The following is a 15,256-nucleotide window of genomic DNA, read 5'->3' on the forward strand; positions in this document are numbered from 1 at the left end:
ATGTCTGAATTGACATACCATTTTCTCCGATCGCCAACATGGGGGGGTCTCAGGACCCCCCTGGGCGATGTGCCGGGGTGCCTGCTGAATGATTTCAGCAGGCATCCGGCTCCGATCCCCAACCGGCTAGCGGTGGGGACCGGATTTCCCACGGGCATATGGATACGCCCTCGGTCCTTAAGGACTCGGAATGCAGGGCGTATCCATACGCCCTGTGTCCTGAAGAGGTTAAATTCTATGCTTTTACACATCAGAACATAAAAAAAAAATCATCTGGGGGGAGATTTATCAAAACATTGAAAGAGGAAAAGTTGACCAATTGCCCATAGCAACCAATCAGATTGCTTATTTTATGTTTCAGAGGCCTTTTTCAAAAAAAATAAAGAATCCATCTGATTGGTTACTATGGGCAACTGCAAAGATTTTGATAAATCTTCCCCTTAGAAGGTCCTAAATTAGGTACAAACAACCTCAGATGAACCCAAAACACACAACAAATTCCACTGCACATTTAATTATTTAAAACAAAAGGAAGATAAAATAAAATAGCCATAAGTGAAAAGCTAAGTATACCCCATAATCCTATATAACTTAATCAGTCTTTCACATTCTTCTGGAGGAATTTTGGCCCCCTTTTTTTTTTTTACAACATTGCTTTTGTTCATTTGTGGGCATTTGTTTATGTCTCTAAGTCTCACTACAGTATTTCTGTTGGATTGAGGTTTGAACTTTGACTGGCCCGCTGCAATACCTACTTTGTTTTTCAGCCACTCTGTTGCAGGTGTGATTGGGATCATTGTGCTGTTACATGACCAAGTTAAGGCAAAACTTTCGCTGTTAGATCAATGGCCTCAGGTTTTAGATATAGATCATGGGGGGTTGGGTGCTGGGACCCTTGGGATCTCCTGTACAGGGCCCCAGCATTCTGCTAGGAGGGGGCGTGTCCGTCTCCAGATTGACACGACGGCCGATACACCTCCTACATGTATCCCATAGAGATTCAGGGAGGGGGCATTTCAGCCGCCGCGTCATGCAGGGACGAAACGCTCCCTTCTGGCAGAATGCCGGGGCCCTGTAGGGAATAAGTTATTTTACATTACAGATGTCCTTTAAGAATTCTTTGGTATACAGAAGAGTCCATATTCAGCTCATCAGTGCCAAGGTCTTGTGGCTTCAAACAAGCCCAGATCATCATCCCTATACCACTGAGCATAATAGTTGCTATGAGGTGTTTGTGCTAATATGTTGTGTTTGGTAACTGCCAAATGTAGTACTGTGCATTACGACCAAATAGCTCTTATCAAATATACATATGTGTATTGCAACTTTTGAGAGTTTTGTCTTGCAAACATATTGAAGGCCTTATGGGCGCTCATAGAGTAACACCACATATGTGAAAGCACAAGCCATTCAATTTAAAGACTTCTGTAGATTTGCTTCATATTTCTTTCCTGCCATTGACCATAGTTTTTCAGACGTTACATCTATTGCTGTCACATCTGAAAAGCTGTAAAGTATGTTGCTGAGCTGTTGTTGTGGGGAAATCTCTCCACTTTTTCACTCACACAGTTTGATAAATCTGGGCCCATGATATTATAGTCCTCACGTTCCTAAAGATAACTTTGCCCCCCCCCCCCCCCCCCCCAAAAAAAAAAATCCTGTGTATCAGACATCTATCTGTCCAAATGGAACTATTGCAGTTATTAAAAATTTTTGGGATGAAGATTCTGTGAAAGAAAATCCCCAGTAGTTGTCATTGAGGGGTCTGGTGAATGTATCAAGGGATTCTGTGTTGTCATCCCAAATGAACTAGGGGTCATCTACAGTGGGGAGAACAAGTATTTGATAAACTGATGATTTTGCAGGTTTTCCTACTTACAAAGCATGTAGAGGACTGTAATTTTTATCATAGGTACTCATCAACTGTGAGAAACAGAATCTAAATTAAAAATCCAGAAAATCACATTGTATCATTTAAAAAAATAATAATTTGCATTTTATTGCATGACATAAGTATTTGATCACCTACCAAACCCGTAAGAATTCCAGCTCTCACAGACCTGTTATTTTTTCTTTAAGAAGCCCTCCTATTCTCCACTCATTACCTGTATTAACTGCACCTGTTTGAACTTGTTACCTGTATAAAAGACACCTGTCCACAACCTCAATCAAACAGACTCCAAACTCTCCACATTGACCAAGACTAGAGAGCAGTGTAAGGACTGAAGATGGGATGTGACTGGGTCTTCCAGCATGACATTGAACCAAAACACACAGCCAGGGCAACTAAGGAGTGGCTCCGTGAGAAGCATCTCAAGGTCCTGGAGTGGCCTAGCCAATCTCCAGACCTTAATACAATAGAAAATATTCTGAGGGAGCTGAAAGTCCATACTGCCCAGTGACAGCCCAGAAACCTGAAGGATCTGGAGAAGATCTTACGGAGGATTGGGCCAAAATCCCTGCGGCAGTGTGTGCAAACATGGTCAAAAACTACAGGAAACATTTGATCTATTTAATAGCAAACAAAGGTTTCTGTTCCAAATATTAAGTAATGCCTTTCTGGTGTATGTCATGCAATAAAATGCAAAAAAAATTCTTAAAAATCATACATTTTCTGGCTTTTTGTTTTAGATTCAGTCTCTTGCAGTTGAAGAGTACCTATGATAAAAATTACAGACCTCTGCATGCTTTGTAAGTAGGAACACCTGCACAATAATCAGTGAATCAAATACTTGTTCTTCCCACATGCAGATCCCCGAGTTTGCAAAAAGAGATGTGTCTCAAAATGGAAGGCTTCATGAAGCAAAATGAAATCTATTGTATTGATTATAAACTGCCTTTGTTTGTGGGCATCATACTGTCAGTCTTGAGAAAATTATCACTGGGAAGAAGACCTGTCTGTCTGGTATATTACTGTAAAGGGTAGACATGTCTTATGTCACCCACTGATAACATGATGTCCACTGTTGATTTGTGGAGGTTATGATGAGGATAGAGGAATCTTTGAGAGGTGATATCAAGGGTCAAAAAAATTGTACCTGTAAATCAATGCTAGTCGGAGAATGAATGTTTGTAATACTTGGACATCCTGGTGAGTAACGGAAATCTTTGTGTATTTTTCAAGGAGGTATTATAAGGGAAGGATGGGTTCTTAAAGGGGTACTCCGGCGCTTAGACATTTATCCAAAGGATAGGGGACAAGATGCCTGATCGCGAGGGTCCCGCCGCTGGGGACCCCGGTGATCTTGTGCACCACACCCCTTTTATAATCAGTCCCTGGAGCTTGTTCGCTCCGGGTCTGATTACCGTCGATCATGGGCCGGAGCGTTGTGACGTCAAGGCTCCGCCCCGTGTGATGTCACACTCTGCACCCCTCAATGCAAGCCTATGGGAGGGGGCGTGACAGCTGTCACACCCCCTCCCATAGGCTTGCATTGATGGGCGGAGCGTGACGTCACACGGGGGCCGAGGCGTGACGTCACACGCCGCCAGCCCTGTGGTTGCCGGTAATCAGACCCAGAGCGAATACAATAGGGGATAAGATGTCTAAGCGCTGGAGTACCCCTTTAAATTTTAAAAGTAATCTGTCTCCCACACTAACTTGTTGGTTAAATTTCATAATCTCAGATGTCGATACCTCCCCAATGACAAGATACTTTCTTTTAGTTGACAAGTATTGAAATCTGAGACATCATTAGCTCCTAAAGATTGTAAAGTCTCATACTGTAAAGTATGAACTGTGTTAGAAGAAAGATAGATTTTGGTTTTAGGTTAGTAGTGATAGGTTTAGCACTGTCTAGCACATTTTTACCAGCTGCTTGTGATGTGGAAGGGATCCATATGCTTTTTGGTCCCTTCTTAGTATGAACTGTCTTGTCAGTGTAAGTTTCAAAACAAATGACTTGATGTCAATGAACACTTTAAATGTATTAATAGGGTTGAAGAAGAAAAGGAAATACCTTTATTAACACCTTTATTAACACCTTTATTTAGTTTTTTGAGCCATAACTTTTATTTTTTCAGCCACAGACCCATATGAGGGCTTATTATTTGTGTGCGTCCAATTGTACTTTGTAATGACTTTCATCTTACCATAAAATATATGGCAAGACAAAAAATGTATTATTTGTTTGGGGAAATTAAGAAAACCACAATTTTGCAACTTTTCGTTTTTATGCATTGCACTGTATGGTAAACATGACATGCTCTCTAGGTCAACAGCATTAAAATGATACCCAATTAATTTTTTTTTTCATTATTATTGTTTTCATTAAAAAAAATAAAACTTTCTTTTTAACAAAATGATATTTGCTTAAAATTGTCCTCTCCTGATCCCTATCTTTTTTTTTTTTTTTTTTCCATATAAAGGGCTGTATGATGGCTGATTTTTTTGTGCCATGGTCTTCAATTTTTACCAGTATCATTTTTGTTTTAATGGGACCAATGCGCTCACTTCATAGGCATTTAGAAATACCTGTGCCCTCTGTCATCTAGAGTTAAGGATATTAGTTTTGGCTTCACTTAGCATATGGTTTCTCCTGGGGAAATGGAAGAAGCTACCTAGTTTAGCGTGTTGAGGCCTGACATAGCCAGAGCCACATAAGTGTCTATTAGCTCTGCTCTTCCTCAGGAAGAAAGTTCAAAAAGTTAGTTAAGTACAGTTCTATTTTGCACTTTGCACCACACAAACCAACCCTTGAAGATCTTCATTCAGTAGTTTCAGTAATTTGGATTGAGAATCAGAAAGCATATATACCTGCACTTGCATCTGCAGTAGTCATTTCATGAACGCATGCCAAAGTGCCTAAAGTTTCTTAAATTTAGCAAGAAGAGTTAATTAAAGGGGCTATGACCAAATCTTTATTCTCCTACTAAACCCAGCAGAACCATCATCATTACTACTTACTGTATTTACATTAAACTAAATAATAAATAAGGATGAAAACTCATAATCTCCCAGTATAGGCGCATCTTACAAAAGTGTATTATTAAACTAAATGTCTATCCAGAGATGTTCTATATAGATTAATCAGCACTAAATATTGAACCTTAAAACAACATAGTGTTAAAAGGTGGACAATCACTTTAAGCTTCGAGCTTATGAACTAAAGATGTGTTGGTGCAATGTGCCTCCTGTTCCCTTCCTCTTCATATTATCTTAAGACAGATGACTTCTCTTTACAACAATTTTAAGCTGTCAGAGCTCTGCACATTATATTTCAGTAAGAATCATTGTATATTTTTATAAGGTTCAAGTACAGTCTACAATATACATGTGAACCTTAGTTCCACTGAAAGCTGGAGTTTTGGATAAACATAAAAATACTATATTAAAACAGAAATATTAGTAATGTGAAAATGAAATATCATGAAAACAGCTTTGGGAAATCTCACAACTGGCAAGTGTTCAAGAAAGCGGGATCAATTTAACACCCACTATGTTACTTTCCAGAACAGGACTTCCATCTTTCCTTATAGGGTTGAACTTCCTTAGGAATAAATACATAGCTTCTGACCTTTTCAACTTGGAATTTATTTTATATTGCATATAATAAATTTCAAAAAAGATTCTCTAACAACATGTAGAAAAACGTTCTCTACTTGAGTCACAGGACTATTAACTAAAGTGGGAAATGCAATGGTTTATTGTAAAATTTAGTCTTTGGAAGATACTATTTTTCTTTCCTCTTGTGAATGCCCCTTTGTCTGTGTATTTTCCTGCTAAATCTGGAAAAGAGAACTTCCTTAACATGTCAGTGTGAGGTAATCTCGCTGTGTGAGATTACCTCCATCCTGTCATCAGTTCTCACCCGGTATTATAGACAGTCGGACCTTGTTTCAGCTGAATTGCTGGATGTTATCCTAATAAAATGGCAATAATTGCTGTATGGTTTAATATTCTTAGACAAGAACAGCAGCAAAAGCAATTATGACATTCCAAAGCTAAGGACAATCAAATATTCTTCTCCACGCTGTTTATATAGGCATCAATTGGACTTTGGGAGCTGCCTTTCAGTTCTCTAAAAATACATTATTGTTTACCTTCTGTAGTATTATATGAGCTATAAAAATCCCTAGGTGATGCAGATAATTATCTTAGCAGAATCATTTTTCAGAATAAGCCCTCATGCTTAAAGGGGTTGTCCAGGAATAGAATAACAGAGCTACCCAGCACCCCCCTGTCCTCAGGTTGTGTGTGGTATTGCAGTTCAGTTACATTAAATTGAATGGAGACAAGTACTAATACAACTTCAGAATACAATATCAAGACGTCTGTGGGCCATACAATATTTTCTCTCTCTCTCTCTCAAAAGCTTTCATAAACTAACAGGAATTGTAAACTGTTTGCATTGATTTAAAATATGAATGATTATGTCTTTTATTTAGGGATAGTGATCACATGAAGCCTTTTTTTTATTATCAAATAGCTGTTTGGCTTCATTTTAAATGATAATAACAACAGAAATAATTCAAATTTTCATGAATGTTTGGCCTAGTTACAAACACACAAGGTAACACACACACACACATGCAGTATAGAATGGCAATCATAGGTTAATTTCCCACACCTATGGTTTTTTAAATTGCAGTTAGTGTTTGAGTATAAATATCAATGAGTTTATTAATTCTCATGTGGATGAACTGAACATACTGGATACTGAGCCATAGGGAGCAGAAAAGAACTGTCAAAAGACCTGTGTAACAAGGTAATGGAATTTCATAAAGATGGAAAGCCAAGTTGATCCTTCACTGGTTAGAGCGAGAAGGGTAATGGTTCTGGAATTACCATTACTGTCTCCCAATTTTTATATCATGATTCTGGGGGGGATGTGAAATGTGCAAGTCATGCAAGACAACCAAAAACTTTGCATGATTTAAAGTTATTTTGCCAAGACAAATGGACAACCATACCACCTAAAAGAATTTGGTGCTTCATAGACAATTGTTGCAAAAGACTGCACACCGTCATTGGTGTTAAATAGGGCATGGCACAGCCTTAAGAACTAAGGATATAAAGACTTTGAACCTGTTGCCGTCTAAGGACTTGAGCCTGTGTCATACCGGCCGGCCCCCAACTGATTCTTGTAGCTGGGGGCCGCGTTAATAGCCGACATGCGGCGATCGCCGTGGCTGGCTATTAACCCTTTAGATTGCCGCTGTCAAAGTTCAGGGATCTAAAGAGACATTTAAACCATCCCTGGTGGTCCAGTGGGATGGATCGTGTCCCCTCCCCGCAGCGCGATTGCGGGAGGGGAGATCCACTGCTGAGGTAGCCCGGAGGGATTACCTCACATCTTATGCCGGCTGCTGCGATGTTAATGATAAATCCTGGCAGGACCAGGCTTTATCAATCGAGTGCAGAGCACACAGACCAATGTGGTTCTATGAAACCACATTGATCTGTATGAGGAATCTAATGATTCCTTCTAAAAGTCCCCTAAGGGGATTAAAAGTGTAAAAAAAAAAAAAAAGCTGAATAAAAAGTTTAAAAAATACTTATTAACCCCTTCCTTATTAAAAGTTTAAATCACCCCCCTTTTCCCAAATTCCATATAAAAAGTATGTAACCATAATAAAAATAAACATATGTGGTATAGCTGCGTGCATAAATGCCCAAACTATAAAAATATATCATTAATTAAGCCGCACAGTCAATGGTGTACACGCAAAAAATTCCAAAGTCCAAAATAGCGTATTTTTGGTCACTTTTTATATCATGAAAAAATGAATAAAAAGCAATCAAAAAGTCTGATCACTACAGAAAAGGTACCACTAAAAACACAGCACAAAAAATTACCCCTCCTACCACCCCATACGCAGAAAAATAAAAAAGTTATAGGGGTCAGAAGACGACAATTTTAAATGTATTAATTTTCGTGCATGATTTTTTCCAGAAGTAGGACAAAAATTATTATTTTTTGGGGGGTTTCTCCGTAGATTTTTGGGTAAAAAGACTGAAGTTATTACAAAGTAGAATTGGTGGAGCATAGAATAAGCCATGACATGGATTTTAGGTGCAAAATTGAAAGAGTTATGAAGTGCAAAAATGGAAAAGTGCAAAAATGGGTTATGAAGTGCAAAAATGCACTTGTTTAACAGTCCTTAAGGGGTTAAACAGGGGTCAGTTATTTTTTTTTAAATTTGTTTTCATGTTTTGTTTCATGATTGATTGTGTAATTCTAGCAAAAAAGTAATGGGGCCATTTATTAACCTCCAATTTTGTTTCCCATTTAAACACTGTCAATAAGATGAACATGACTTTTACCAAAGTGTTTGCAGGTAGTTCTCTTGAATTTCTTGACATTAAAATTAATGTTCAAGATGGCAGGCTAGTTACATCAGGCCATAGAAAAGAGATAGCACGGAATGATCTTCTCCCTTTTGAGAGCTCTCATCTTTTTCATATGAAGAGGAGTATTCCCTACAGCTTGTCAGGTTGAAAAAAATTAATAACAACAATGAGGTTTTTCTATCCCAAGCTAAAGAATTAAAAACAGATTTCTGAACCGGGGATACCCAGCATGGGTTGTTGAGAATGCTATTCAAAAAGTTAACAACAAATCCTGAAATTAGTTATTACGTCCAAAAAAGAAGAAATGTGACAAAACTAAAAGATTTGTCTTCTCACTTGATAACACCCCCCTCAATAATACAATCAGAAACATTCACAAATACTGGTACATGATTGAACAGGAGCCCCAGTTAAAAGGATCTGTAGAAATAGAAAGAAAAAAGGACCGACGGGCGGTGCCTCGTGTATTACCCTTAGCTATAGGACGGTGAGTGGGGAGTAACACCACGGAGCTTATAGATGGCTGCTCACCTTAGAATGGGTATAAATACGAATTTAACCCACGATTTAATTGGGGTACCAGTGGTGCGAGTCACTGCTATGCCAGTGGGTTGCAGGAGAAGACAACTGTAATCCTGGGAATTAATTGTGGAAGCAGAGCAAAAAAAAACTTGGGTACGGCACTGCAGACTCTTGTGGAAGGATGAGGCGGATGCCAGAAGTAGTAGGCAAGTCCTCAGCAGGACAGTTTATTGATAAAAATAATAAAATGACAGGATATCCTGTCATTTTATTATTTTTATCAATAACCTGTCCTACTGAGGACTTGCCTACTACTTCTGGATATCCTATCATTTTATTACTTTTATCAATAAACTGTCCTACTGAGGACTTTCCTACTACTTCAGGCATCTGCTTCATCCTTCCACAAAAGTCTGCAGTGCCGTACTCCAATGTTTTTTTGCTCTGCTTCCACAACCCCAGTTAACAGACATTGCAAAGAATCGCCCTATCTATCGCCTTAATAAAAACATAGGGAATGCCCTTAAGAAAATGAACACACAAATGGAAGATGCAAAAAAAGTAAACTGGTTAAAGGGTCTACAACCTACGGGTAACTACCAACCAGGTGCTCATAGCATCACAGTCAGAGAATTAATTACTTTTTAAACTACTTTTGTAATGTATGCCCTGATATGCCCTTGCAGCTTTTTTTATATTGGTAAGACGAAAAGAAAGTTAAATCAGCGTGTGAAAGAGCACCTCAGATCTTTATAAACGAAAGTAGGTGCCTCAGGCTTTATAAACCATATAGAGTCTAACCACCATAATGATCCCAGAGCTGTAAAGTTTGCAGGCAGAGAACGATTTAATTGCCCAAGAAGGGGAGATCGACACAAGCTGCTCCTCCATTCGGAAGCTAGATGGATCATGAAACGTGATGCGTTAGATCCACTAGGCTTAAATGAGCGGAATGAGCTAAATGTCTTCCTTTGAATCACAGTAGGTAGTGTTGTTTGTAGATTTATGACAGTTTAGTGGTTTTACTATATGTTTACTGGTTTCTATGGTTACACACTATGTTAAAAGCACATACCTGTAGCGGGGTGACATCACCAGGGGCCTGAGGGAGCGCCAACAGGCGTGAAATGGCCGCCATTTTCCAGATGAGATGTCCCTGCTGTTTGCTGCTCTGCACGTTGCAATTTGGGGATGCTGCTGTTCAAATTAGGTCTTCTCATGTACAAGACACGTTGCTGCAAAATAGCTGCATGAAGATCTACCTGGGTGAGTGCGATCTCCATTTATTTTTCCTTGCATTGTTTTTTTTTTTTTTTAAACAATGTTTTATTAAAGCTTTCATAGAAACATCAGAAAAATGTACAAACAATACATCAAAGTCCCTGAGCAGAGCAGAGCAGTACACATCGGAACACATCAGTATCTGTCACACACTACGTGTAACACATAGTCAGACATATAAATGCATGTCACTATATCCTACGATGTATCTACATATATGACTCATGGAACTAAGCCTTATTTTCCTCGAGTTATGAGAAGCCCAGCGGTATCTATTCGTGAGCACGATAGGCTGGTGTCGCCAACTAGGCAGTAGCATAACGCCCCAGTCCCATGGGATAAACTTATCCTGTACTAATACAGTAACACCGCAAATCATGTCTACACAGGATATTAGTCGCTGCTCCGCGAACTAACCAACCCCAAGAGTCTCCCCACTCAGTCCAGCCGAGATCTGCAGAACTCATGTACCATCTAGACTACAACAAACAACACTATAGACACACACCACAGGAGAAGATAGAAATAAGATCCCATGGTGAACACAGATCAGCTACCTAGAGAAAAATAGGTAGAAAAGAAGTAGTGAAAAAGAAGGTAAAGAAGAAAAGGAAAGATAGAAGAGAAGAAGAAAAATCTCTCAGCATGTCCGCCCCGCCCCTCCACCTACTATGTAACTTTAAGACCACCCAGCGAGCCACTGATGCTTGCTCTGCAATACCATGAGGAGTCTACAAACTCCTTCATCAGATCAGGTAACTCACTGGGTGCGTATGCATCCTCCATGAACGATCGCCAAGTTTTGAAAAATTTGCCTGCTCTCTTTTCCGTATCTCTCAGTGTATCTAATCTATCAATAAACAGTAAGGTTTTCATGATTTCAATTACCTGCGTAAGCGTCGGAGGATCCTTCTGCAACCATTGTCTCAATAGACTTTTCACTGTGGCCAATAACATAAGGTGAACCCCTCTAATTGCCATTATCGGGCCCCCGGAGGCTTCTTGGGAGGAAAGAGGCACATAATGAAATATCATAGCTAAGGGGGTGAGAGGAATATCCACATCCCAGACCCTCGCAATATAAGCCCTTACGTCTTCCCACAACGTTGTCAAAAATGAACACTCCCAAAGAGCATGCAGGAGAGAGGCCTTGGCCAGGCCACATTTGGGGCAACTTCTGAGATAATGTGCAGGGGCATCACTATAGGAAAGGTTAAAGGCATATGTGGCCCTATGTAAAATGCGGAAATGCATCTCCCTCCAGGACTCATTTATGACAGCTTTCCTCACTTGCGTCAAGCCTGCCAATAATTTGTGTCGTGCATCAGTGATGCCGAGCTCCTCCTCCCATGCTGTGAACAAGGAATTGGCCAGAGCATGTAAGGAGGCCTGTTTGAGTGCGAGGTACAATGTTGACAGAGAAAGTCTGCCCGAGTGTAAATTCAGCAAAGTACGGAAAACCGCTTCTCTGGATACATATACCTCACTCCTGGGAAGGCTGGTCACATAGGAGCGCACCTGTAAATACTGCAGGTAATGTCCATGTGGGAGATTAAAACTATGTTTCAGGTCCTCCCATGTGAGCACCCCTCCTCCGTCTCCAGAAAACAATTGGTCCACAAGCAAGATACCTCTAGTTCTCCATACCTGAAAAGCGCCCCTGCCCACACCCTGAGGGAATGAAGGTGAGTCCCAGAGAGGCAACAGGCTGGACATAATGTAGGGAAGGCCGTATATTTTTCTGATCGCCTTCCACGCCGCGACAGTGTCTTTGAGGAGGAGATTTGTCTTAATTGGGTTCGGGAGGGCTGTGTATGGCACATGTAGCAGAGCGCTAAGATCCCAAGGGGCCGCCAAGGCCCGTTCAATTCTCATGTTAGAGAACCAAGAGGTACCCAGCAGCCAGTCTCTGGAGTGACGTAACAATGCCGCTAGATTGTATAAGCGCAGATCGGGCAACTGGATACCTCCTTCATGAAGTGGTAGGCACAATTTTCTGAAAGCTATGCGCGGTCTTTTCCCCCTCCAAAGAAATTTAGTAAAGGCTGACTGCAACCTGGATACGTCTACATGTCTAAGTAACAGGGGTACCATTTGTAGGGGATAGAGCAATCTCCCGAAGCTTACCATCTTAAGGAGATGAGCTCTGCCGAAGAGGGTCAGCGGCAGGGACTGCCATCTAATTAGTTCCTGCTCTATCCGTCTAAAGAGTGACCTATAATTTAGTTTATATAGGGAAGACGGATTATTACCTACCCTAACTCCTAAGTATGTGATGTAGTTATGCGCCACCTCCACCCCCAAATCGCTCGTGGATTTATGATCGCCCGTTCCCAGATACAATAACTGGCATTTGGACGCATTAACCTTATAGCCAGAGTATCGGCCAAACTCGCGCAAAAGATCCAGGACCCTCCCTAGCTGAGAATTGGGGGACCCCATAAATAATAGCATATCATCAGCGAAGCACGCTAATTTCATCTCTTGATCTCCTACCCCGATACCCGTATAGACTGTGGACTGCATGAGGTAGACTGCCAATGGTTCCAGGGCCAAATCAAACAAAAGGGGCGACAAGGGGCACCCCTGTCGAGTCCCCTTCTCTAACCTGACATTATCAGATAGAAAACCTGGTGTGTAGATTCGGGCCCTTGGGTTTGCATATAAAGAAGACAAGAAGGTCCTGAATGGCCCACTAAACCCAAATTTATCAAGAACACTGTCCAGCCACGCCCAGCTGACATTATCAAATGCCTTTTCGGCGTCTATGGCAAGGAGACCGGGTGGGTCTGGACAATATCCTCTCCTATGTGTAATCTCCAATGCAGCCAGGACTGATCTGATATTTGCCACCCCCGAACGGCCCTTGACAAAGCCAGTTTGATGTGGGCCTAACAAGGAGGGCAAGAACCCAGCCAGACGGTCCGCCATTATCTTTGCCAACAGTTTAAGGTCTTGGTTGATTAAAGAAATGGGTCTGTATGAGCCTGGGTTCTCTGGGGGCTTGCCCGACTTGTAAAGGACCTTTATATATGCAGTATTGCTAGATGGAATAATGGGATCTCCCCCTAAAATAGCATTAAATAAGGAAGTCAAAGGTTCAGCAGTGTCCTCCACCAACGCCTTATAGAATTCGCTGCCAAAACCATCGGGTCCTGGGGCCTTGCCGCTCTTCAGACTTTTAATACATGCAACCACCTCCTCCCGGGTGATGGGCGAGTTAATCATTTCATTATCCTCAGGGGACAAAGTAGGTAGCTGTAAGCCTGTCAAGAATCTACGTCCGCCCTCATTATCGGTATCCTCCCTGGCATATAAGTCCGCATAAAATCGCTGGAGGACAGAATTTATCTCCTTGGGTCCCGTCTGGTGCTGTCCCTCTCCGTCCACCAGCGATTTTATATATTCGCCCTGTCTATGTGGCCTGGCCAATCTCGCTAACATCTTCCCGGACTTATTCCCAAACTTAAAAAAGTCCACCGTCTTCTGATTCCTATGAAGAATATCCCATGCCTCCATGCTAGCCTCAAAAGACTGTTTAGCTGCTAACCAAGAGTCCTTATTAAGCTGAGAGGGGGACCGAAGAAACTCATTGTAAGCCGCTCGCAATCTAAGGGAGTGTTCTGCGTAGCTTGCCCTGCATTTCTTCTTCCTTGCCGACACATAAGCTATGATTCTGCCCCTGATGACCGCCTTGGCAGCATCCCAATATAGCGATGGCCTATCCAGCGAATCGGCATTGGTCGCTGCATACTCCATCCACCACCCCCTTAAACTGTCTCGAAAATCAGTATCTGCCGCCAGGGAACCCGGGAAGCGCCATAAAATATCTGAGCCCTTAGGAGTGACCTCCAATAATGTCATACACACTGGGGCATGATCCGACACCACTATGTCTTCTATACTGACGTCGTCTACCCTAGCCAGCAACCCCTGAGATATTAAAAAGTAATCTATACGGGACCATGCTTGTTGTGAATGTGAAAAATGTGTGAATTCCCTGCCCATCGGGTTAAAATATCTCCAGACATCTGTCACAGCCATGGAAGCAATCATGTCACGCAATGTGTGTACCTCTCTGGCGCCATCAGGATGTGGGCAGCGAGTACGCCTCCTATCTTCACTCGTGGACACCACCGTGTTCAAATCCCCACCAACCAAGATGTTGGGAGAGTCATCCTGCAACAGTTGCGATTCAAGGGAGGAAAAGAAAGACGTATTAGAAGCATTAGGGCCATACACATGGTAAATAGTCAGAACACCAGCAGGCGTGTCTATCACAACTCTAAGAAGACGTCCCTGTTCGTCCGCCTCCTGTGACTGTGTACTATGCTGCAACCTCTTATGGATAAGCAGTAAGACCCCGGCTTTCCCGTTATCAGCGGGAGACCCCATAACCTCGCCCACCCACATTTGTCTCATGCGGATGAAATCATTCTCAGCTAGATGCGTTTCCTGTAGTAATGCTATATCAACATCCAGCTTCTTAAGGTGCTTCAGGATCATCCGGCGCTTCGCTGGGGACCTAAGTCCCTTTACATTCCAGGACACCAATTTCATACTGGGTACAATTTGTCATGTGGTATGGTATCAGATATTGACCGTGCGGAGCGGGTGGGGCAGAGACGCCCAGAGGCCGAGAGAGAGACTAGCAGTAGAAGCAGAGAGAGAAAGATAGGAGGAAAGCACAGCAGACGAGACACAAGGGGACGAACAGACAGAAAACAAACATAAAACAAAACTAGTAGAAACTTATGTAACAACGCAATAGTACACTCAAATCCCACCTCCCTCTTCATAGTGCTACCACCCCTCTCTGGACTTCACTTCTTCCGCGTATCAATGGAGGCGCACTAACCCTCCCTATCCCACAGCCGCTCCCGAACCTGAAGTTCCCCGTCTCTCCCTCCCCACCCCCGCTACCACCTTATGCAGGTGTAATAGAACCCGTACCCTCCCCCCCCCCCCCACAGACCAACTAACCCAACTGAGCAAAAACACATAATCGCCCTGGTGATATATGGGACAGCAGGTCCCCACCTGGCACATACATAAACCCGAACAGGGGTACCTCATATCAGAGCATGACAACTGTATACATTAGAGATGCATTCAGTTAGATAATAGTATAACATTCCTGGTTGCAATAATGAAAGTGAC

Source organism: Hyla sarda, chromosome 5 (assembly GCF_029499605.1).
Source record: "Hyla sarda isolate aHylSar1 chromosome 5, aHylSar1.hap1, whole genome shotgun sequence".
In the NCBI taxonomy this organism is placed as follows: Eukaryota; Metazoa; Chordata; class Amphibia; order Anura; family Hylidae; genus Hyla; species Hyla sarda.